Genomic DNA, 22,935 nt, shown 5'->3' with positions numbered 1-22,935 from the left:
GGTGGGCTACAGTCCATGGGGTCACAAAAGAGTCAGACACAGCTGAGCAACTGAATAAGCAGGCACGCATCTTTGATGAACGTAGATGCAAAAATGCTCAAAAAAGCATTAGCCAACCAAATTCAATATGTTAAAAGGACCGTACACCATGATTAAATGGTATTTATTCCAGGGATGCAAGGATGGTTCAACACCCACAAATCAGTGTGATATGTCACGTTAACAGATTGAAGGATAAAAATTACATGATCATTTCAATAGATATAGAATAGGCATTTAACAAAACTTGATATTTATTTATGATAAAAAAAAACTTTAAACAAATCAAGTGTATGTACCTGAACATAGTTATGACCGTATATGGGAAGCTCAGAGCTAACATCATACTCAGTGGTGAGAACCTTTTCTCACTCAAAGGTGAGAACCTTTTCCTTGATAATCAGGAGGAAAGAAGGATACCTACTTTGACCACTTTTATTCAACACATATTGGAAGTCCTGGCCAGTCCAGTTAGGCAAGAAAAGAAAATAGAAGGCATCCAAACAGGAAAGGAAGAAATAAAATTGTCACTATTTGCAGATGGCATGATACTTTATATAGAAAACCCTAAAGACTCTCCCCCGACCAAAAAAAAAAAAAAAAAAAACTGTTAGAACTAGTAAATGAATTCAGTAAAGTTGCAAGATATAAAATCTGTATAAAAAAATCTATATGTTGCATTTCTATATGTTAATAATGAACTATCCAAAAGAGAAATTAAGGAAACCATCCTACTTAAAATTGTGAAAGACTGTATGCTGAAAACTGTTAAGACATTGATGAAAGAAATTGAAGAAGTCACAAATAAATTGAAAGATATCCTGTGCTCATGGATTAGAAGAGTTAACATTGTTTAAATGTTCATATTTCCCAAAGCAATCTACAGATTCATTCAATCACTATCAAAATTCCAAAGGCATTTCTCAGAGAAATAGAACAAACAATCTTGAAATTTATATGAAACCATAAAAGACTTGGAGTACCCAAAGGAATCTTGTGAAAGAAAACCAGGCTGGAGGCTTCACATTTCTTTAGTTTCAAACTATACAAAGCTATAGTAAGAGAATAGTATGGTATCAGAATAAAAACAGACACATAGATCAATGGACCAGAACAGAGAACTCAGAAATAAACCCATGCATTTTCGGTCAATTAATACATGACGAAGGAGCCAAGAATATCCAGTGGGGAAAGGACAGTCTCTTCAATAAATCATGTTCAGAAAACTGGAAGCCATATGCAAGACAATGGAACTGGACCACAATCTTAAACTACGCACAAAAGTTAACTCAAAATGGATTAAAGACTTGAACATAAGACCTGAAAACATAAAACTCCTAGAAGCAAACACAGGCAGTAAGGTCCTTGACACAGGTCTTGACAATGATTATTTTAAATCTGACATCAAAAGCAAAAGGAATAAAGGCAAAAATGGAAAAATGACATTACATCAAACTAAAACTTTCTCCACAGCAAAGGAAATCATCAACAGAATTAACAGACAACCTACTGAATGGGAGAAAATATTTGCACATCATATATCTGATTAGGGACTAATATTCAAAATATATAAGGAAGTCATATAACTCGAAAGCAAAAAAAAAAAAATCCAATTAAAAATTGGCAGATCTGAGTAAACATTTTTCCCAAGAAAGCATGCAGATGGCCAACAGGTTCATGAAAAGATGCTCAACATAATTAATCATTAGGTAAATGCAAATCAAAACCACAGTGAGATAATACCTCACAGCTGTTAGGATGGCTGTTAAAAAAAAGCTAGAAATAACAAGTGCTGGCGAGGATATGGAGAAAAGGGAACCCTTGTGAACTGTTGGTGGTGTAAACTGGTGCAGCCACTATAGAAAAAACAGTATAGAGTTTCCTCAAAAGATTAAAAATAGAAATATTGTATGACCCAACAGTTCTACTTCTGGGTATTTATCCAAAGAAAACAAAAATAGTGACTTGAAAAGGTATATGCACCCCTATGTTCATTGCAGCATTATTTACGATTGGCAGGATATGGAAACAATTTAAGTGTCCATCAGTGAATGAAGGGATAAGGAAGATGTGGCATGCATGTGCATGTATGAGATATATATTAATTCATCCATTAAAGAGAATGAAATCTTGCCATTGATGACAGAATGAATGGACCTCAGAGGTCTGTGTAAGATAAGTCAGAGATAGGTGCACACCATATGATCTCTCCTATGTGGGATCTAATAGATAAATTAATTTTTAAAAAACCCACGCTCACAGATACATAGACCAGATTGGTGGTTACCAGAGGCAAGGAGTGGGAGATGGGAGAAATGGATGAACTGCTTTTGGTTTTGGTTTTGAGTTGAAATAAATAGGAAGCAAAAACAGTTTAAAAATATATATATATATATATACACTAGAGATCCAATTGGTGTGCTTAAGCATTGGATCTGATGTGGTGCTTCAGTTTCATCATACTCATTTCACCTATTATCAGCCAGTGCAGGAAGAGGAAGAGAAAGCAATTTGTTTTGAGAGAAGGGCAGTTGATCATATTCAGGGGCTGACTCATAAGAGCCTTTCTAAAAGGCATGATACCTCTGCCAGAATTAAAAGGAATTTCTTAATTAAAACCATAATACCCGTGTGTCTAAGAAGTGTTTTCATAATCAGATTTCAGGCGCACTTGTGTGCCTGCACGGGCCCTCCCAAGTGTTCTGCTGTTTGCACGTATTTGCTCTCAGTGCTGCCACCCTGTGTATGGCAGTGCCTCGGTCCTGTCTGCACTAATTTTCCGTGTGTGTGTGTGTGTGTGTGTGTGTGTGTGTGTGTTTTATGAAGCGATAGTGTCCAAAAGTATTTCGGGAGAATGAACATGCATATTACAATAAATTTTAAAGATATTTTAGTATACTCTGCCCTGTGTTTAGTGCTGTACTAAATCTAGACTTTTAAAGGTTACACAATTCAGAAATATGGTATTCAGTTGCCAAAAATGAAATTTGGGGGATTTTTAAAAGACAAATACCTTTATCTGTTTCATCCGTCACTTCACTAAAACAAGGTGGATTGTACTAGTAATTTCAAAATAGCTTGAAATTGGTGAAATGTGAAAGCAGAGGGTTTGATCCTTCAAAGTTGAGAAATATTATAAGATGTTTTGTTTTAGCCAAGTTTTAGTTAAAAGTTCTTCCTAGCAAAAGCAAAACCAAAAATGAGCACAAAAGAGACTGTTTCTGTTTAAAAGAAAAAGAAACTAAATTTGATTGGTTAAATTATTCCCTGAATCATTAGACAAGATGACTTTTAAATTATATCACCCCAAATATTTTGAGTATCAATACTGCACACCAGCGATAAAGTAGTTCACCTGGGTAGCAATCTCTGTTTTCACCTATATTATCTCATTTAATTTTTACTGCAATCTTGTGAGATAGGAAGTGCAAGCGTAATGTGTATGCAAGGAACAGTAATGACTTCAGAAACTGAAATTGTTACTTTTGATGAGCAAGTCTCTAGACTGTACAGGTCATAGAAGCTCAGTATATTAATTTGCTAGAGAGTAAACCTGAATTATCTCCATATTGAGGACTTATTTTAAAAATCAATTTGTCTCAAAGCTAAAATTTTCAGTCGTGTAGTTGATACTGAGTAACTTCAATTAGAAAGTACTGCTTGTCTAGATACTTTTAAAAGTTATAGATGAGGGGGAAATTTTTTTATGAATTTACTAAGTTAAGGGAGATTTTTAAAGATGTACACCTAAACTTTTTTAATGACCTTAAATTGATACAGTTTTACTAATCTTTGCTTTCAAACACATTTATAGCAAAGCCTTCTGATATCAGAATAATGAACATCTCTTTTTTAATGTTTGGCTAGTTTTAGTTCAGTAAATAATGTAATCATATATCATAATTGGACATACTGTTTAGTTTGGTTAATTTCAGATGTTAAGCTTCCCAGATTAGAACCGTCACTGACGATTTTACCACTCAGGAGAATTGAAAGAACGTTATGCAATATGTGGTGCCATTCCAACTACTGCAAAATTCCAAGTCAAGTTCAAAATCTCTTTTTTTTTAAATTTTTGCTGGGAAAGATTGAGGGCAAAGAGAGAAGGGGGTGACGGAGGACGAGTTGGTTGGGTGGCATCACTGACTCAGTGGACATGAATTTGAGCAAACTCCGGGAGATAGTGAAGGACAGGGAAGCCTGGCATGCTGCAGTCCATGGGGTCACAAAAACAGTTGAAATTTAGTTGATGAACAGTGATTCAGGTGTGCAGCAAAGTGATTCAGTTTTATATGTATGTATTCTCTTTCCGATTCTTGTCCATGTAGGTTATCCCAGGATATTGATCATAGTTCCCTGTGCTGCCCCCTTGGTCCTTGTTCACCTGTCTTATGTACGCTCGTCTATGTCTGTTAATTCCGAATTCCAGATCTTGTTAGCATGTGCTTATCTCTGTAAGTTTCGGGAGTTAGAGACACATGCTACCTTTGATGGCGGCCGTTTCTTGACTTTGTCCGGTCTCCATGCAATGCTTTTCTCATACACCTGTCCACCTCTTGGCTACTCTAATGTTAAGTCCCATCTCAAACCATCTCTTTTTTTTTTTTGAAATTTCTTTATGCTTTCTCTAAATGAGAGCCAGAAGTGGGGAGAGTAGCTCCTACGCCTCTAAGGGTACTGATGTTGGCCTTTCCTTTTTCCTTGTCTTTTTTTTTTTAATTGCCTTTCAGATAATAGGTTGATATATGAAAGAGATGCTACCAAGCAGTATGTTTTAAAATGCCAAGTGAATGATGGACATTAAAACCTAGATCTTCAAGGGAGGGGAGAGGTGACCCTGGAGGTGGGCTTTGCACAAGGTATGATTTGGGAATAGACAGAAGGAGGGATGACATTCCGGTAGAGCGAATGGTTTCAGGAGGGTTTAGGGGGCAGAAGTGTGCTTGTCAGCAGTCTCCAAGAGGACCAGTCCACCTGGAGGGGGTGCCATGGTGGGGAGCAGGGCCAGGTGGAACTGGAAAGGTGTGCTGGGGCCTGCCGTGAACCACCTCGCCCACAGACTGAGGAACCTGCAGTCTGCGCTGTAGATGGCACTGCAGGTTCTTGAGCAATGGAGGGTATTCGGAAAATGAAGTCGATTCAGAACCCAGAATGAACTGAGCCTACAGGTGTGAGACTAGAGTCACAAAAATGTTAATATGACCCAGATTTGGCGTGGTAGATCCACTGCTGCGAGAATGGCTCAGATCTCCATCACCACGCCCATTCTCACTAGCCAGCTCCAGACCTTCATTCTCAGGGCCGCTTGGACCTAGCCAGCAGGCATCTCAGACCTCAGTTGTCTTATTTACGGCCCCACTGTTCTTTCAGGCCCCTGGTCAGGAAACTGTCTTTTCTGCGTTGAGTTGGAACTTCTGTTGTAGGTTTAGTACTTCTGTTGTAGAGATACCAAACCAAGTGGAAATGTAAGGGAAGAGTAGGAGGATTCAAGTGGTCCTGGAGCAGGGAGTTTGGGCGGGGGGGGGGGGGGGGGGGACGACACATCCAGCCAAGAACAAGGGAATGATGAGGGCCTCGGCCTGCAGCGCCCACTGGGTACTGTCCTGGAACTGGGGCCTAGGGCATGGTGAATGAGCGGACTACTAGTCAGTGAGGCTGAGAGGGAAGACTGGGGTCAGGATAGACCAGTCCTCACTGTTATGGAGCAACCCCATGGTTCAGAGCTGGGACTGCAGTGGCGTGATGCCCCTTCTTCCCTGGGTCTCCTTCTCACCCCTCTGCTCCGTCCTCTCATCGTGAACCCCCAGCATCTGGCCTGCTCCAAGCCCCCTTCCTCCGTCCCCTCCCCAAGTCACAGAGAAGCTCCCTGCCCCGGGCCTGCCCCGCAGCCTGGTGGGGACGGCCTCAAGTCTCCTGCCCCCTCACCCCACCAGGACTTCAGGCCTAGGCCATCTCCACATCCACGTCCTCGTACAGGACAATTTGTTCTGTCTCCTGTTCAGCTCGCAGATTGACAGAAGGCCCACCAAAGGCCAGGGATCCTGCCAGACTCCGCCAGGTGGGAGGGAGGAGACGGTAAGCAGCCATCTCACCCATGGGCCCCCCCGCCCCACGCCTGGGCCCTCCTACTGTGTGCAGACAGACCGCTGCCCACCACCAGCAGGCCAGCCTTGTAGCCAGGCCGCAGAGACAAACGCACGCACCCCAGAGAAGGACGGGCACAGGCGACAGGCTTGGGGAGGATGTACACACACCTGGAGCCGGGGGGACCCATAGTCCCCGGGAGACACACACCCACAGCAGTCCAAGGGAGACACATACCCTGGGTGTGTGTCTCCATGTCTATGACTGTCGTCTGTAGTTCTGCAGAGAGAGAGGAGGGGAGAGGGGGAGGGTTGAGGGCGCACCCGGCTCAGGCCAGGGAGGGGACAGACATACGGTGGGGAGGGATACACGCTCCCACGGGGTCGGGGTGAGTGACTTAGTGACACATGTCCAGAAGACAGGTGGGGGGGAGGGACAGACACTCAGAAATGGTGGGGTACAGGCCACTGTGGCATGGGGCACTCACTTGTGGGGACAGAAGGAGACCCACACAGGAAGTGGGGGAGTCACACCCGCAACAGGATGTGAAGGGAGACACCCGCCCTGGGGCATAGGGATGGAGAGGCCCCTCTGCACCCAGGAGAAGCTGGACACCCGCCCCGGCATCCGGAGCCAGGGAGAGACACGTGCACTGCAGGAGATGGACACCCAGAGGGGAGAGAGAGACGCACACCAGGAGTGGAGACGGGTGGCTGCAGCCCCGATCGGGAGAGGAAGACAAGCAGTGGAGAAGGGAGTTGGCACAGGACACACGTGTCCGTACACTGCGTGCACACGTGGAGGTGGGGTGGGGAGAGGCGTGCGCACACCATGAGGGGAGAGGCAGACATGAGCAGGGGCACACACAGGCCCCCTCTGCACCTTCTCTGTGCCCATCTCCAGGGTTGGGGTGATGTGTCCTGATGCCCTGTGGGTTTGTCCAGAGAGAATCTGAACAGACATTATCTCTCGACCACTCAGAGGACCTGACCCTCTAGGCCACCCTCAGGTCACAGCTCCACGCAAAAGGCCAGACCTCAGTCCTTTAACTCTCATTAAAGGACCAAACTGCAGTATAGCCCCATTCAAGTTGTTTTTCTCTGAGCATAATGTCCATGTCATCACACCCATCTCCCGAGTTTTGAGAGTAGGATTCAGAATCTTGGGTGTGCCCAGACTCTAACCCATGAGTCCCAGCCTCTCCTGGCCCCAGCACACAGCGGGCTTGGACTTGAGTAGGGGCGTCCATGTTGCCCATTCGTGGACCTAGGTCTTATTTGTCATAAAATCTGCCCTCACCCTCGAGCTCTTGGAAGATGTCCACTCCTGAGCTGAAACCATCAAAGCTGGGTCTCAGTCCAGCTTCGCACCCATCCAGTACTCCTCCAGGGTCTCCCCTCCCGGCTGGATGCCTGCCCCCAGCCAGACCCCCTGTCTTCCTGATGTCAGGTCGAGTGGCCTCCTACACCCGGAGCACCTGCCTGCACTGCTGCCCCCTCACAGCGTGGTCCAGGGGTGGGAAGGTTCCGTGGGGAGCGCATCACCTGCTGTTACCTTTACCGAGTGCTCACTGCGCTCTCGCTGGCACGCTCCCACCTGGCAACTCCTTTAAGCCTCATCACAGCCCTGTAGATGGTTGCTGAGCTCATCTGAGTTCCGAGTGGGAGAGGAAGAGGAGGCTGGGAGAAGTTAAGTAACCAAAGACTAAATGAGATAGTGCCTGAAGAAGCCTCCGCGTGGCCCCTGGTTCGCACACGTGCTCCAGTGACTCTCATTGTCTGACGGCCCTGTGGACCTCTCCCTAGTAGTGGTGACGGTGTTAATAGTTCTGCCATAGAACCAGGACCTCTGAGAGCCTGCTGCTGCTAAGTTGCTTCAGTTTTGTCCGACTCTTTGCAACCCTATGGACTGTAGCCCGCCAGGCTCCTCTGTCCATGGGATTCTCCAGGCAAGACTACTGGAGTGGCTTGAGGATCTTCCCGACCCAGGGATCGAACCTGTGTCTCTTATGTCTCCTAAATTGGCAGGCAGGTTCTTTACCACTAGTGCCACCTATTTCTAAGAGTCTGGTAGTCTATTAATAAACTAATATTAATTTATTAAGTGATTAGTATTTTCCTTTTATTTATACTCAGTATTTGATAGAGTAGGAATATCTGTTTTATGTTCTAATTAATACTAATCTGTTAGTAGCTCATACTCTAATAGAGATTGCTATTAGAATTTATAGTAGACATGAGGTAACTTTACGCTAAGATCACCGAGAAGACTGGTCTGTCAGGCTTGCTTGTCAACAGCCTGTTCCCCTACCACCAACCTTATGGTATGGGCTTCCCAGGTGGCGCTAGTGATAAAGAATCCCCTAACATTATCTGCCCCCAAATCCCTTCTCTTGGCTGCTGGGCAGCTCTGCTGTCCTGCCTGAGGCTCACCATCTCTTTTCTCGTCCCACTGAAGATGGATAGATGTTTACCCCACTGGTTCTGATTCTCTGCCAGTGGAGATGTTCAGGATTCTCCAGGCCAGGCTGTTGGAAGCTGGACTCTGCCACCTCCCTCCATCCAACTGTCCTCTTTTCCTTCAGACCTTCCTGGCCTCACCTCCTTTCTCAAACCTCGCCACTCTGGGCTCCCATGTGTGTGAGAAAGTGCGTGCATACGCCCTGCACACAGGCCCACCCTGTTGCCAAGCCTGGCAGGTGCTCGCCATCCCCCTCCTCTGTGTGATGCTCCCCTGGGTGCCGGTCCATTGACTCGCTCCGTGACTTGGGGCCCATCCCCTGTGAGGTGCCCACCACCTCCATCCCTCCGTGTTCAGCCCCTTCCCAGCCAGACATGGTTCTCTGATCTTGCTAGACTGATTTAGCCTTCACTCTTATTACAGTTAAAAATGACCCAGCCATTGTATGCTAAATGATTGTTTGAAAGACTGAATCATGAAAACCCTCTCTCAGAATATTTATTTGTGGAAAATAATGTACACAGTTGAAGGGCCATGACTAATAAAGGTATTTGTTTCTATTAGTTTTACATCCTCTCAAGCTTCAAGTGGTAATTGCCTGGCTTCAGCAGCGCATGTAGAGCGGCTGGTTGGCCTGTGACCATATGTCAGGGTTTCAGATACGATTCCTTCACAGAAGCTGTGAGTCAGAAACTGCATGTGTATATTATCTTTTCTGACTTCATCATCGTCAGCTGGGTTTTATTGAGCACCCATGAGAGTTTATACACAAGAGACGCTGGTTTGATCCCTGGGTCACGAAGATCCCCTGGAGAAGGAGATGGCAACCCACTCCAGTGTTCTTGCCTGGAGAATCCCATGGACAGAGGAGCCTGGTGGGCTACAGTCCATGGAGTTGCAAAGAGTTGGGCACGACTGAAATGACTGAGCACACACACAGCACATGGAATTTGTAGTACATTCCATACAGATTTATTGTGGAGGTTAAGTTTAGGGCTGCATTTAGAGATGTTTTGTAAAACTTGTTATAGAGTATGTCAAAAATACTGAAAAATCTAAAGTGGGGAGAACAGTAGAATGCATCCTTATCTATCCATGACCAGTTTCAGCAGTTACCACCTCTGTGGGGGACAGGGTGGTCCTCCTACCCACGCCCACCCTTTCTCCTGCCCACTAATCTAATACAGAATTATTTCCCATCACTCGTATAGTTTTGGTAAGTAATTCTGAAACGTACACTCTTTTTAAAGATATAGTTACAATACAACCGTCATGCTCCAAAAGGACAGTAATGCCTTAATGTCATCAAATACAGTGTTCCGTTCTTCCCAGTTCTCGCAGTTTTTTTTTTTTTTTAATCTGCATGATTCAAATCCAGTAAGACCTGTTTATATAGTCAGTTGACATGTCTCTCAAGCCTATTTTGGTCTATAGGTTACCTCTTCCTTTTTTTTTCCCCTTAAAATTTTCTTGAAGAACTGATTTTTTGGGGTTTTGTTTGATTTTGTCCTGTAGAGTTTCCCACAAGTCTGTATTTTGTTAATTGCATCCCTGTTGGTTGACGTGCCTCATTTTATGTGAGAAACAGGTTCTGCTTTCTGCATCCAAACACATTAAAAAGTCTCCCAGAAAAACAAAAGTGGGGAAGGTGGAATGTTGAAGAAGTAAATTTTGAATGAAGTGCTATAAGCAGTAAGAATGACATTGATATACGTATAGTAAATCTAGATATGTGCTGTCTTATTTCTGGTGGAACGTTGATATTCACATCATCAACAGTGATGATCAGCACTGACAGATATTTCCTTCTAGTATAATTTTTCTTTGAACCTGTGTTAATACTTTTGTAAATTGGGACCTTCTTCATTGTCTGTGCTAATACTGTATAAAGGTTATTGCCTGCATACTTTTGTGTTACTTCTACATACACCTCAGAAGCTAGGCTCCTTTGAAGGAGCGTCTTTGAATTCAGAGCATCCTTTGAATGAGCACCATGTGTACTTAGCCTTCCCTGTGGTCGGCCAGGTAGCTTATGTCTAGTCTTCACTTGATGCAGTGAGGGATGGTCTTGTGCATAAATCATTATGTGTGTCTCATGTTTTCTTCAGGTAAACTCTCAGGTGTGAAATGAGTGGAGAAAATGGTAAATGCCTTCTTTTACTTGGCCATTGTGTGGCCAGTTTGACTTCTGGAAGTTGCCCGTAGTACCTGGGAGTGGTCATTTCCTTAGCTCTGCCCAGCGTGGTCATGACCACAGTCTATGCTTTTTTATTTCTCTTGTGTATATTTATGTTTCATTATCTTGCCCATGCTTAGCAGTCCCCCCACTGCAACCATTATTAATTTGTCTTTGACACCTGAGGTTTCTAATCTTCTCTGCACCAAAAATCTCAGCAACCCAACCTGTTGGGGTTTTTTGCCTGAGAGATTGGCCCTGAGTGTGGGAAGGCCCAACACCTGCCTCCACAGTGCAGTGTGTGATATGCGAGGATGTGGGACACCTTCTTGGGCTGCTCAGGACTTGTGTTCCTCCTTTCTGTCCTCTCCCTTTGTTTCAGATCATTGATGTTTTGGTTTAAATGAAAGATACTTCAAGTTCATGGTAGGATGAGGTGGGAGAAACTCACCTGCCAAATTCTGAGTTAGAATTTGCAAAGCACATAAATTAAGGGAGTAATTATTCACATTACCCCAAATTCCTTTTTTAAAAAAATAAGGATCCAGATGGGTGCCTCTTTTGGTGTCTTGCATTATTAACTGTGGAGGGGATGTCAGTTAGAAGTCTCAAGTATTAGAAATATTCAAACATCATAATCAGGATACTCTGAAATCACAGTACATCCTGAAAATACCTCCTATTTGCATAACACTTTGCCACGTGTCATCATTCCTTGAACTGCTCGCCTCTGCGACCAGGTGACTCCGCGGCTGCATGTGTAGTGTTGAAGTAACAGCTGAGCCCCAGGCCTGCCCCCACCGTGCCTTGGTGACATGGTGTGGCCGCTCCTGGCCCTGCCTCGGTCATGTTCCTCCCTTCTGGGTCCCCCCACAGCCCCAAACTGCTGAAATTCCCCAAGGACAGCAGTCTGGTCTCCTGTGCCCATTCTCACGTTGGCAGGTTTTACTCACTGCCCTGAAGGAATCGGTCAGGTTGAGGCTGATGCGAGTTATGTGGAGTTCTTCTCGGCATGAATCTGAGCAAACTCCGGGAGATCGTGAAGGACAGGGGAGCCTGGCGTGCTGCAGTCCATGGGCTCACTAAGAGTCGGACACAACTTAGCAACTGAACAACAACAGCAGCTTCCCTGGCAGAAGACTTGATGAGTGGAGAGAGGTCCTTCCACCCTGAGGCAGAACTACGCAGGCAAGACTGAGGGCCAGGCACAACCACAACGTTTAACAAAACCTGCGCTGGAGTGATGTGAGATGCCACGTCCTCCTCGGGGGTATTCTCCCCTCCTCTGCCCATGTGACCAGTGTCCGCCCTTCCTGTCAGCCCGTGCTGGGCTCACTGCTCTGGGGTACCCATAGGGAAAGGGAAGCAGGAGGGGCCATACGGGGGTAGGCATTAAGAGGTACAAACTATCATGTATAAAATAGGCTACATGTGTGCATGCGGACTCAGTTGTCTCTGACTCTACAACCCAGTGGACTGTAGCCCTCCAGGCTCCTCTGTCCGTGAACTTATCCAGGCAAGAATACTGGAGTGGGTTGCCATTTCCTCCTCCAGGGGATCTTCCCGATCCAGGAATCAAGCCCATGTCTCTTATGTCTTCTGTGTTGGCAGACGTGTTCTTCACCACCAGCACCTGGGAAGCCCCATGTTAGTTTCTGCTATATAGCAAAGTGCCTCCGTTACACATGTATATACATGTATCCACTCTTTTTTAGATTCTTTCCCCATAAAGGTCACTACAGAGTACTGAGTGGCGTTCCCTGTGCCATCCAGGGGGTCCTTACTGGTGACCTGTTGTAGATGTAGTCGGGTGTGTTTATCCAGAAGTGTGTTTGGACAGCCCTTTCCAGGTCCTGTGCAGGTGGGGGCCACTCTCCTCTGTTGAGGAGGATGGACGTTCTCGGCCTGGCCACCAGGTGGCACAGTGACTGCAGCGTCCCGGTGTCCGGTGAGGGTGGGCCCAGCCAGGAACCCCGGCAAGGTGCTCCTGGCCGCTGGGCCCCAAGGGAACCCAAGGGAGTTTCATTTACATGCTCAGCCAGTTCCTCATTGCTCACAAAGGGAGATCAAGTAGGGTGGGCAGCCGTACCCCTCCACAGGTCCACGTGGCCAACAGGAGGACAGCTTCCCCCCGCCTCCCTTCTCTGCCTCCTCCTATGCCTTCAGCACAGACGTGAGCACCTCCTTGGTGCACCCCCCATTCTAGGTAGCGGGGATGTGGAAACAGATGAGAAGAGGCGGGATCTTGGCTCTGAGGAACTTTCTCTGCGGCCTCGCCAGGGACCCCACTAGAGGCAGACCCAAGAGTCTCTCTGCTGTCTTTTGTCACCCCCGAAGGCTCCTTCCCCCCTCGCCCCCAGCATGGATTGACTTTTTTGTTATCTAAGTGGGCTTCAGTTCAGAAAGCAGAAGGGTCACCCATCAGGGCACTGCTGTGACACGTTTTGTCTTCACCATGAGTTTCTGTGGCCACTTTGACCTTACGTCCTGTTAGCCTACTTAATCTGGAACTGACTGTGCTCTTTTTACAGTTAAGGATATTTAGGTCCAGAAAGGCCGTGAGGCGTGTTAGTATGGCGTAGGTCAATACATGGAGAAATCCATGCGTAGGTCTCTGGGTCATCAGGGCATTAATGATAGAATCAGTGCCAGTAAAGTTTTTTATAACTTACTTTTAAAATTTATTGAAGTATAATTGATTGACAGTGTTGTGTGAGTTTCTACTGTACGGCAAAGTGCTTCTGTTATGTATGTGTATATATATTCTTTTTCACATTCTTTTCCATTATGTCTTATCATAGAATGTTGAAAATGCTCTGCAGTAGGACCTTGTCGTTTGTCCATCCTATATATAATAGTTTGCATCTGCTAATCCCAAACTCCCAATTCATCAATACCAGTAAAGTTTTTGAAAAACAAAACAAGCAAGTCCAGGATTGTGGCAGGTGCCTGTAGATAAATTTGGCAAACACCGCATTTGCTGGAGAGAGCTGTTTGACAAGGTCAGCCCGGTGTAAATGCATTTAGTTAAAATTGCGTCTAAACACCAGGGCTTCCCTGGTGACTCAGACAGTAAAGAATCTGCCTGCAATGCAGGAGACCTGGGTTCAATCCCCGAGTGGGGAAGATCCCCTGGCAAAGGGAATGGCAACCCACTCCAGTATTCTAGCCCAGAGAATCCCATGGACAGAGGAGCCCCATGGGCCGTGGTCCATGGAGTCGCAAAGATGTTTAGAAACATTTCCTCTGCAAAGGGTGAGCAGGAGTGTGAGAATAATGCAAATGTGATCACTTAGAAACCTCAGAAAACACACGTTGTTTGTTTTGAGACCATGGGAAGTTACTGTCCAAGACTGCAGCCATCTTCATTGTGTCAGACTTAGCTGAGGACACATGGGAATGCCGTCTCCTTCCCTCCGTCCCTAATCCCTCCACCAGCCTGGCTCTGCAAGATGGCATTCAGTTCACAAACCCTTGCCAAGCCCGCTTCAGTTTCAGGAGGATGTGGGGAGGGGACGAATTCGAGATGCTGTGTGACCAAGGCTTTCCCATGTCACAGCGTTCACAGTGAGGAATTTGGGTTTAGTTTTTACCTGGATAAAGTAGGTGTTTTCTCTGGTTTGTAGTAATCTTACTGTTTTCACAGGTGTGTTATAATCTTTTTACCACAGTTAGAAGAGACAATTAAAAGTAAGCTGTTTCAACAGGTATCAGTTTTCATATGCATCTCACACCACATATGACGGAACAGTTCTTCACACATAGTCCTGCCCTGCCTGTCCTTCAGAGATTCTGTTAGCTCTGATTCTATATAGGAGCCTGTGCCAGTAAAGAGGGAGAAAAAAAAAAATGAACCCTTATTTTTAAGCGCACATCCAGCTATTTGGGGTCAGCACCGATTCCTGAGTCACCCACCGAATAGGGACCTTGAGCCCTGAGAACCCCACTAGAGATCTAGCTGCGTCCCCACGGTAATGCTCACAGGCCCACATGGTCCCATCCTGCCCTTAGGAAAGGGTCCAGCAGGATCAGACCTGGTTCTGACTCTCAGAAATTTGGGCCTGTGTCTCTGGTCCCCACACTCTTGGCCCTGAACCCGGGTTAGAGTCTGTGTTTTGAGGGCCTCTCCAAGTCAGAGTTCTGAAGGAGCATCGTGAAGACGATGGATCGTCAGACTACACTGGTCACGCTGACGGAAACACACAGCCCTGGTCACTCAGTCCTTATCAGAGAGTGGGGGGCCTGGTGGCACTCTCCCACCTGTGCAGAAGGAGCCCCCCGGGTCCTGACTGCGGCTTCAGGGGAGAGGACCCTCAGTCTTCACGCTGATGGGTGTCAACCCCTTTTTGTTAATTATTGATACCTATCAGCAAACACTGCAACGGCCTGAGTTTCTAAGTAAGGAAGATCACATTTCTTTAAAAGAAAACATGCTAACCTAAAACAACTGATAGGAAAACCACCACTTAATTCTGTTTCAGAAAACCACACAAGCACACGGAGGTTGGCTGTTTGTTGAATGATTTAAAACTGTCTGGGGATGGGAGTGGGATGGGAGGGAACATGTTATACAGGCACCCACACTGAGGATAATTTTAAATTAGAATAATTTAAACTGTCCAGCCCCCTACAGGACTCCTCCACCATCTCCAGCTTCCTCCTGTCTTTCTCTCTTGGCTACCAAAAGCAACAAATCGCCTGAAGTCACCCAGACCCACCATGCAGTTCCTGACCCCCTACCTGCCCGTGCTTGACTGATAACCTACTCCTTTGATTGTCTTGGCTCAACTGTTCCTTTATTGTTTTTTTTTAATTAATCAAAGGCAGGCCTCCCAGTCAGCATGACACGTCTTTCTTTTTAAGGTTACCACTAATTAATATATTTAGAAGATCTATCCCCAGGCTGAATCGCGGCTCTCCACCGAGTGCTTCCTTTGGTATTTGATAAATGGAACCTGCCCCAAACTATTTATTGTGTGTAGGTCTCAGTTCCAGGCAGAGTGTATTCCCGGAGGCCCTAAATCACCGAGTGTGATGTGCCAGCCAGCGTGCAAGAAACAGGTGAACCTCGCTGGCTTCCTCCAAGGGCGACAGCTGAGAATGTAGCTCTGAAAACCGCCTGGACATCTTATCCTTTCTAGTAAGGACTGAATGTGACTCTAACAGTTAACCCAGGATCCCGCTCATCTTTTTTTTTTTTTCTTTTCCCCCCTCTGAATGGGAAGGAAGGATTTTAGTCATTTTGAGGAAGAATTTATGAAGAATTTAGTTGACGAGTTTATCATTTCACAGAAAAGTGGAGGTTTTTTGTTTTGTTTTTTTGCAGACTCCAGCAAATTCATATGATGATTTGTTTCTGAGACTCATCAATTTTAAGTTTCTCTCAGTATGAAAACTTGCCTTCTTTTATTAGCTTTAGGTGGCAGTAGTGATAAAGAATCCACCTGCTAATACAGGAGATGCAAGAGACACAGGTTCCATCCCTGGGTCGGGAAGATCCCTTGGAGGAGGAAATGGCAACCCATTCCAGTATTCTTGCCTGGAGAATCCCAGGCAAGATCCCCCCCATGGACAGAGGAGCCTGGCGGGCTACAGTCCATAGGGTCACAAATTCGAACACGACTTCAGCAGCAGTGAAGTATAATTGGTATCTGGTAAACAGCATGCATTTAAGGTGCACAGTTCTCCAGGTGGTGACCTCAGGGATGTAGCCATGAAACCAGCAGCACAGACAACGTAGGGAGCGTGACTGTCATTCCCAAAGATTTGCTCATGTCCTTCTGTGAATGCTGCTGACCCATCCCATCCCATCCCCAGTAACCGCCGAGCTGTTTCCTGTCACTGTAGATGGGCTTGCATTTCCTAGAATGGTGTATAAATGGAATCGTGTAACATGCCCCATTTTTCTGCCTGACTTCTTTTGACGCAGCCTGATTATGTTGTGGTTCATCCTGTTACTGTGTGTATCAGTACTGTATTCCTTCTCATTGCTGGTGATTAGTTCATTATTTGAATCTACTGCAGCTTGTTTATCTGTTCACACGCTGATGGGCATTTGGGTTGTATCTAGTTTTTCACTTTGACAAATAGGACTGCTCTGAATATCCATTTTCAGATCTTCAGACAGACATGTGTTTTCTTGTCTCTTGGGTACACACATAGGTGTGAAATGGCTGTGTCACATGCTGGGCACATATTTAACTTCTTAAGAAACTGCCAAACTTGTTAAAAGTGATTGTACATTTTTACCTTCCGGCCAGTGGTGTGAGTCCCATTTGTCTTGCATCCTCACCGGCACTTGATAAAGTCAGATGGTCAGTTGTTGTTTTTTTAATTGTAGTCATTCTAGTATGTAGACGGCAGTGTGTCCTTGTGGTGTGATTTGCATTTCCCTCATGATCCAGCAATGGTGTGCATTTTTTAATGTGCTTATTTGTCATCCTTATTTCTTCATTGCTGAAATGTCCGTTCAAACATTGCCCATTTTTTTAATTGGGTTTTGTTATTGTTGAGTTTGAGAAGTTCTGTGTATATCCTGAATACAGGTTCTTTATCACAAACATTTGCCGAGTTCTTCTTCCAGTCTTCTTGTGGCTTGTCTCCTCATTCTCTTCACATTGTCTCTTGGAAGAGCAGTTTTAAAGTTTGATGGAGTCTAATTGATCAGTTTGTTGCTTTATGGGTTGTGCTTTTAGTGTTGCAGCCAATGAATTTTTGACTTACTGAATGTCAGAAAATCTTTATTCTGTTTCCTCACAGAATTTTTATAGTTTTAGGTTTTATGTTTCTGTCCATGATGTACTTGTATATGGAATGAGGTATGGATACAAGTTCTTTTTTTTTCCCCAGCATCATTATTTGAAAAAGCTTTTTTTGGTGGGAAGGTAAAAATTATTTTTTTCTAATTGTAAAAGTAAGACATTTGTAAAAGAAGAATATAGTCTGTATCTTGCTAATTTTTTGAAATAACTTAGCAGGTGACATATAAGGGTATTGTGAGGTGAATGGGGAGTAGTTCTAAGTGTGTACTTTACAAAATTGGAATTGTAGTGTATTCTGTGTCTTGCTTTTAAAAATTCTTAGCATTATATTGGTGCTTAATCATGTGATTCATTGTTTTTAAATGCCAGGTTTTTAATGGCTGACTATTTTATCACATAGACATATCCTACTTCACCCCTTTTATTAGACATTATCAATTTATCTTTTTTTAAATTTTATTCTTAAAATATGCTTCAAATATGCTTATACTTAAATCTTTGTTTCTCGGTTTTTCTCCTTACATTTTTAGAAATATTTATCAGATCAGCGTACGTGGACACTAAAAAGGCTTTGAGTACCTATTTCTACAACATATTCCAGAAAAGTTTCAACAATTTACACTCCCGACAGCAACAGCTAAGAAACTTAATTTTTTTAATTGATCTTTAAATTCTTTTTTGAAGTGTAGTTGATTTACAATGTTTTGTTAAGGAATACAATTTGCAATTCACTATTTTTATAGATTATAATCCATTTCAGATTATTATAAAATATTGGTTATACTCCCTGTCCATCACGTCCTTGTATCTTATGTAAGAAATTTAATTTTTTATGGCAGGTTTTGTTTGTTTATATAAAAGCCTCAAGGATGCTCTGGACACCCCCTTCTTGTCTGCCGCAGCGTCCCTCTGACCTTGGCCACTGGCCCCAGGCCGGGCACCCTGCTTCTCCCTCATCCCAACCACGCACAGCACCCGCTTGCTTAGCTCTGCTGACGCTGACCAAGTTAGGCCAGCTCCTCGCGCCCCTTACCCCTTTAACCTAACAGCTTGCCAGGACGAGTGTATGTCTCTCCCACATCTGTAATCACCTTGGATGAAAACCTCTCTGCTTTCTCATGCATGGTTTTGCCTTGTCTTCTGTCCCTCCCTTCCCTCCCCTCTATCCTCAGCACCTCAGCTCTCTCCTGTCTCTCCTGCCAGGCACCTGACCGCCACCAGCCACCGCCCTCCCATTTTTCTCCTCTTACAGTACAAAGCTCTGAAAGGAAGTCTCTCTTCCCTGGAGGTCACTTCCTGTCCCTCCGCTGGCACCCAGATTGAGGGGAGCCCACTCCTGGCCCCAGTCTCCTCACTCCCTGGTCCACCCTCTTTCTTGCTGAAACTTGATGCCATCATTCCTAAGTGGCGAACTCTGCGCAGGAGTACAGCGTGGCTCTGGGACTCTTAGCAGTCCTGTCTTTTTGTGGGTTTTGCCACCTTGCCCTTCTCAAAGCTCTGCCCGACCGCCCCCCCCACCCCGCCCCGACAGATGGCCTGGTTTCACCCTGTCATTGTGTCAGGAGCTTGTCTGTCCACCTTCCATTCATCTCCTGTGTTGATACTGTCGGGCACACAGGCGGCCTCTCTCGGGAGAGGCTGCTGCTTGCTGGTTTTCAGCTCTGTGCTCATCCAGCACAGTCCCCCGCAGCCCATGGGACGGGCACTCCTTGCCCCTTCTCCTCCCCGCACCGCCTTTGCTCCCCGCATCCACCCCATCTCCCCGGTACTTGTTCTCAGAGCCGTCTCACACTTGCTTCTCGTCACAGTACATGGGTGTAAGAGCCCCCGGCCTCGGACACCGCTGCACTTCTCTCATCTGAACCCTTATGATGTCCATGACTGCACCCCACTCCAGCCAGGGATCACCTTGGCCTGCAACATAGCCTGCACTGGTCACCCGAGTCCTGGCTTACCAGTGTGCTCCCCACACCCCCTCTTCTTCTTTGTTGTACACTCTCCAAGCACAAGTCTGTAGCATTCTTCTCCTTTTCTGACCCTCGGTGTTCCTAGCTTACACCATGTAATATTGTCTTTGCTGTCGATCTGTCGTGCTAATGCCGCCTTACGTATGGTTGCACTCTGACCGCTGGTCCAGGGGAGTGAAGCCGATCATTTGTGCATGAAGCGCGTGGTGCCTCTCTCCCTGGTGGTGAGCACCATAGACGTAGGTCTCCATCACCGGCACGGTATAATGAAGCTGAGGACAAGATACACAGTGGAGGCTTCAGAGTTCATTTGGGGTTTTCTTTTTGTTGATGATGAACTCGCCACCTGCAGATTCACCTTAAAACCAGTGACAGCCTCATCTGATCTTGAAGACCAGCTCAGCGGCTGGGTGCCACTTGTCCTCCTTGTTCCACCTCCACTTCTGGGGTGCTCTAGGTTTGCACGCTGTCCTCAACACTCCCCCCTCCCCGAGAACACACAGCCCACGAGGAGACACTCATCCGTCAGGATTTCTCCGTCACCTATTGTTCGGAACAAAATATGCACCCCTAAAGGTTTTTCTCAAAAATGTGTTGCAGCAAAAATAGTGCATGTGTTTAGAATGTAAGTGAAGAAAATAAGCAGCAATTCTGAGAAACGGCAGTAAACTTGGGCTATTTTACTGAATTAAAAACATGAACAACCTAGATAATTTCATGGTGGTTCAAGGGGAAAGTGCATGAGTCAAGGCATGTTGATTGTTTTACTTTTCATTTTCCATGTACTATAAATATTTTTCTTTGATTCACATTTGTTCCTAACAGATTCTGAGGTAGATTTCCCACTAAAGTATCAAAATACGAATAAGTGGTAATGAATAAGAACAGCACTGTGGTTCATGTGCCGTTAGCCAAGCTGGTGTGACTTTTGGAACTTGAGACTAACTCTTCTTTTCTTTTTAGGTCGCCTCTTGGTGGTGTGTTGGCCGTAACTGGCACCCAGAATGCCTCACTCTGTGACGGTCTATTAATAAGGTTGCCTTGCTAGACTTGGGAGCAGAGCCCCCGGTAGGTGGCTTTTATCATTATATGGCATGGCTTTCCAAGTGATCGCTTATTCCAGTTTCTTCATAATAGAAGATACGACATTAAAAGCTTTGGAAAGCCTGCCACATAATAAGCATGCCACTTACTGTTCTAAGATCCATCAAAATGTATCGTGCTCAACAGGACCTCGTTAATAGTTACGGTCTCACAGAAGGATCGGAATCCTGGCAACGAGCAATTTTTCCCTTGTCTCGTGCACGAAACGCAGAGCTGCTGCAAAAGCTTATTTGTCCACGTTCCCCAAATAGCCCACAGATAAACTCTTCCTCCTCCAAGTCTTGCCCAGAGTTTCCACTGTATCTCTCTCTGTCCACTGGGAATGGTCTGAGTACCTCCGAGCAGGTGGGGAGAGGGCTTGGCCCTGCCAGGTGGGATGCGGCAGATGCTAGAATAAGGACCCCGGTGGAACAGCAGCAGTTTGCTGACCTTGGAAAGAGGACACAGTCAGGCTGCTAGAGCCTGCAGCCTGTAGGGGCAGCTCAGTGGCTCAGATCACGGTGTAGCCATACTTGGAAATCGAGGCACATGTGGATTTGGTACCAGGTAAGTCTGTCAGCAAGACCTTGAATACAGGATGGAGGTTTAGGGGCCCGGGCCCTCAGCCCTGGGATGGGAAGGATACAGATGGCCATGCCGAGCGCCAGAGGATGGGGTTGAGTCACCGAACTCCACCAACAGCAGGCGGGCCACGCCTGGGAAAGGGGGACATGGCCAGAGGCCAAGGGCCAGGCAGGGTCTCACAGTTCATGGGGAAGGAGCTCTGATCAGATGAAAGGCCCACAAACTGATCTGGCTGAAATGCCCCAATCTCAGCACAAAAATCAAGTCAGAATAAACATATAGTCGTTCCTATGTTGTAAATATTTTTAGTTATATATTAAGATGTTAATGGTTTTCTAGTGTTATGGATTATGGATTTTTTTTTTTCCTCCATTTCATTGTAACTTTTACACTTGCTTTGAATAAGCTGTTTTGGAGCAATTAGAAAAAAAAATTTTTTTCATTTCTTTCACTTTCTTTTCACTTTCTTTTCTTTCACCAGCTCGGTTCACACAGATTCTCTTCCTTCTCATTTCTCTTAATCTGTAACTAGTCAAAAATTACCTGACATTTTCAACGTCATCCCCCCATTGAAGATCACAGGAAGAACATCCTCTGTTAAGGGTTTTGAATTTCACTTGGTTCCTTTTTCTTTCCCGTAAAACCATTGATTTCCCAATAGGAAATCACAGTGGAGACAGGTTGCATGTACTCACAGAGCTATGGAGCCGAACATTCAATGGCAGAAATGTTCTGAAAGTCCAGGCCAACCTAGTGCTGCCCAGGGGCACCTCCCTGCCCGTTGGGTCACCCGCAGGCCTCGAGGGGATGTGCCCACATCTCCACAGCTTTCCACACCCACGGCTTCCCAGCGGCTGTAATGCTCACTAGGTCTCCACCCCGGCGTCAGAACTAACATCCTCCTGTGGGGCTTGTCTTCTCAGCTTGCTTTGAAACTCACTTGAAATTTCAGGAACCCCACAACATGTTCACCTGCTTGCTTTGATTCCTGAAATTCCTTAAAGGGACTCAAGTGTGGTCCACGCACATTCATCCAGCATCTGGCATTGTGCCAGGGATATGGAGGGGGTGACCTGTGGTCTCTCCCTGCAGAAGAATTTACAGTCCTGGGGGAGAGACAGGTCATTTCAACAAGGACTTGACCCACTGTGTTAGACATAAGAATCTCAGAGACATAGAGTTCTGAAAATTTTCATTCTGAAAAAAGTTCACCCCATCTCAAGTAAAACTGGTCAAGGAATAGAATTGTCAGGTCTCTTCTAATCGTGACAGCTGTGGGAGGGCAGGGGTCCTCTGGCGGCGGGGGCAGCGGCCGCCCCTGGTTTAACAGGCTTGCCTGGAACGAATCCCATTCACCTTCAACTCGGTAAGAATCAGTCGAAGTGATTTTGCCCCCAGACAGTCACACGGACACAACCTGGGGAGGACAAGGTGAGGGCGCAGGTGGAAACTTCCTGGGTGTGGGTTCCTCGGTGGGTTCGCTGTCTGGTCACACTTCCCAGCATCTGTGCCTTGCCGTGTATCGCGGCACAGGCCGACATCCACAGTGCACCCGACTTTGAGATGGCTCACAGCTAATTCTCTGCACGAGCTTTTGTAGCTTAGTGAAACTCTTTCCTTACCCCTTTTGTTTTCATGTGTACTCTTTCTGAACGTATAGACAGATTGAGTGTGCGTGCTTGGGGGGGTCAGACTCGAAGCCTGGGTGATGCTGTATTTGTCATTTTAATAGCAGTAGGCTGTTAACTGTCTATGCACAGAGGCAGCCCTCCAAATGTTC

General features: G+C 45.7%; 1 protein-coding gene across 3 annotated transcripts in view; it reads left to right on the top strand.

Annotated features, from left to right (window-relative positions):
• The window catches only part of PLAG1 (PLAG1 zinc finger), a 49,350-nt gene that overhangs the window by 10,559 nt on the left and 15,856 nt on the right, over positions 1-22,935 (top strand). Inside the window, exon 2 of one of the 3 annotated variants that reach the window (XM_043880362.1) lies at positions 20,451-20,555. The exons of the other annotated variants lie outside the window; for them this stretch is intronic. The gene's annotated coding sequence lies outside the window, so the exon portion shown is untranslated. The remainder of the gene's footprint in view (positions 1-20,450; positions 20,556-22,935) is intronic. 3 annotated transcript variants of the gene reach the window in all.

Source organism: Cervus elaphus, chromosome 21, assembly GCF_910594005.1.
Source record: "Cervus elaphus chromosome 21, mCerEla1.1, whole genome shotgun sequence".
NCBI lineage: Eukaryota > Metazoa > Chordata > Mammalia > Artiodactyla > Cervidae > Cervus > Cervus elaphus.
This window is presented reverse-complemented; position numbering and strand designations above follow the sequence as displayed.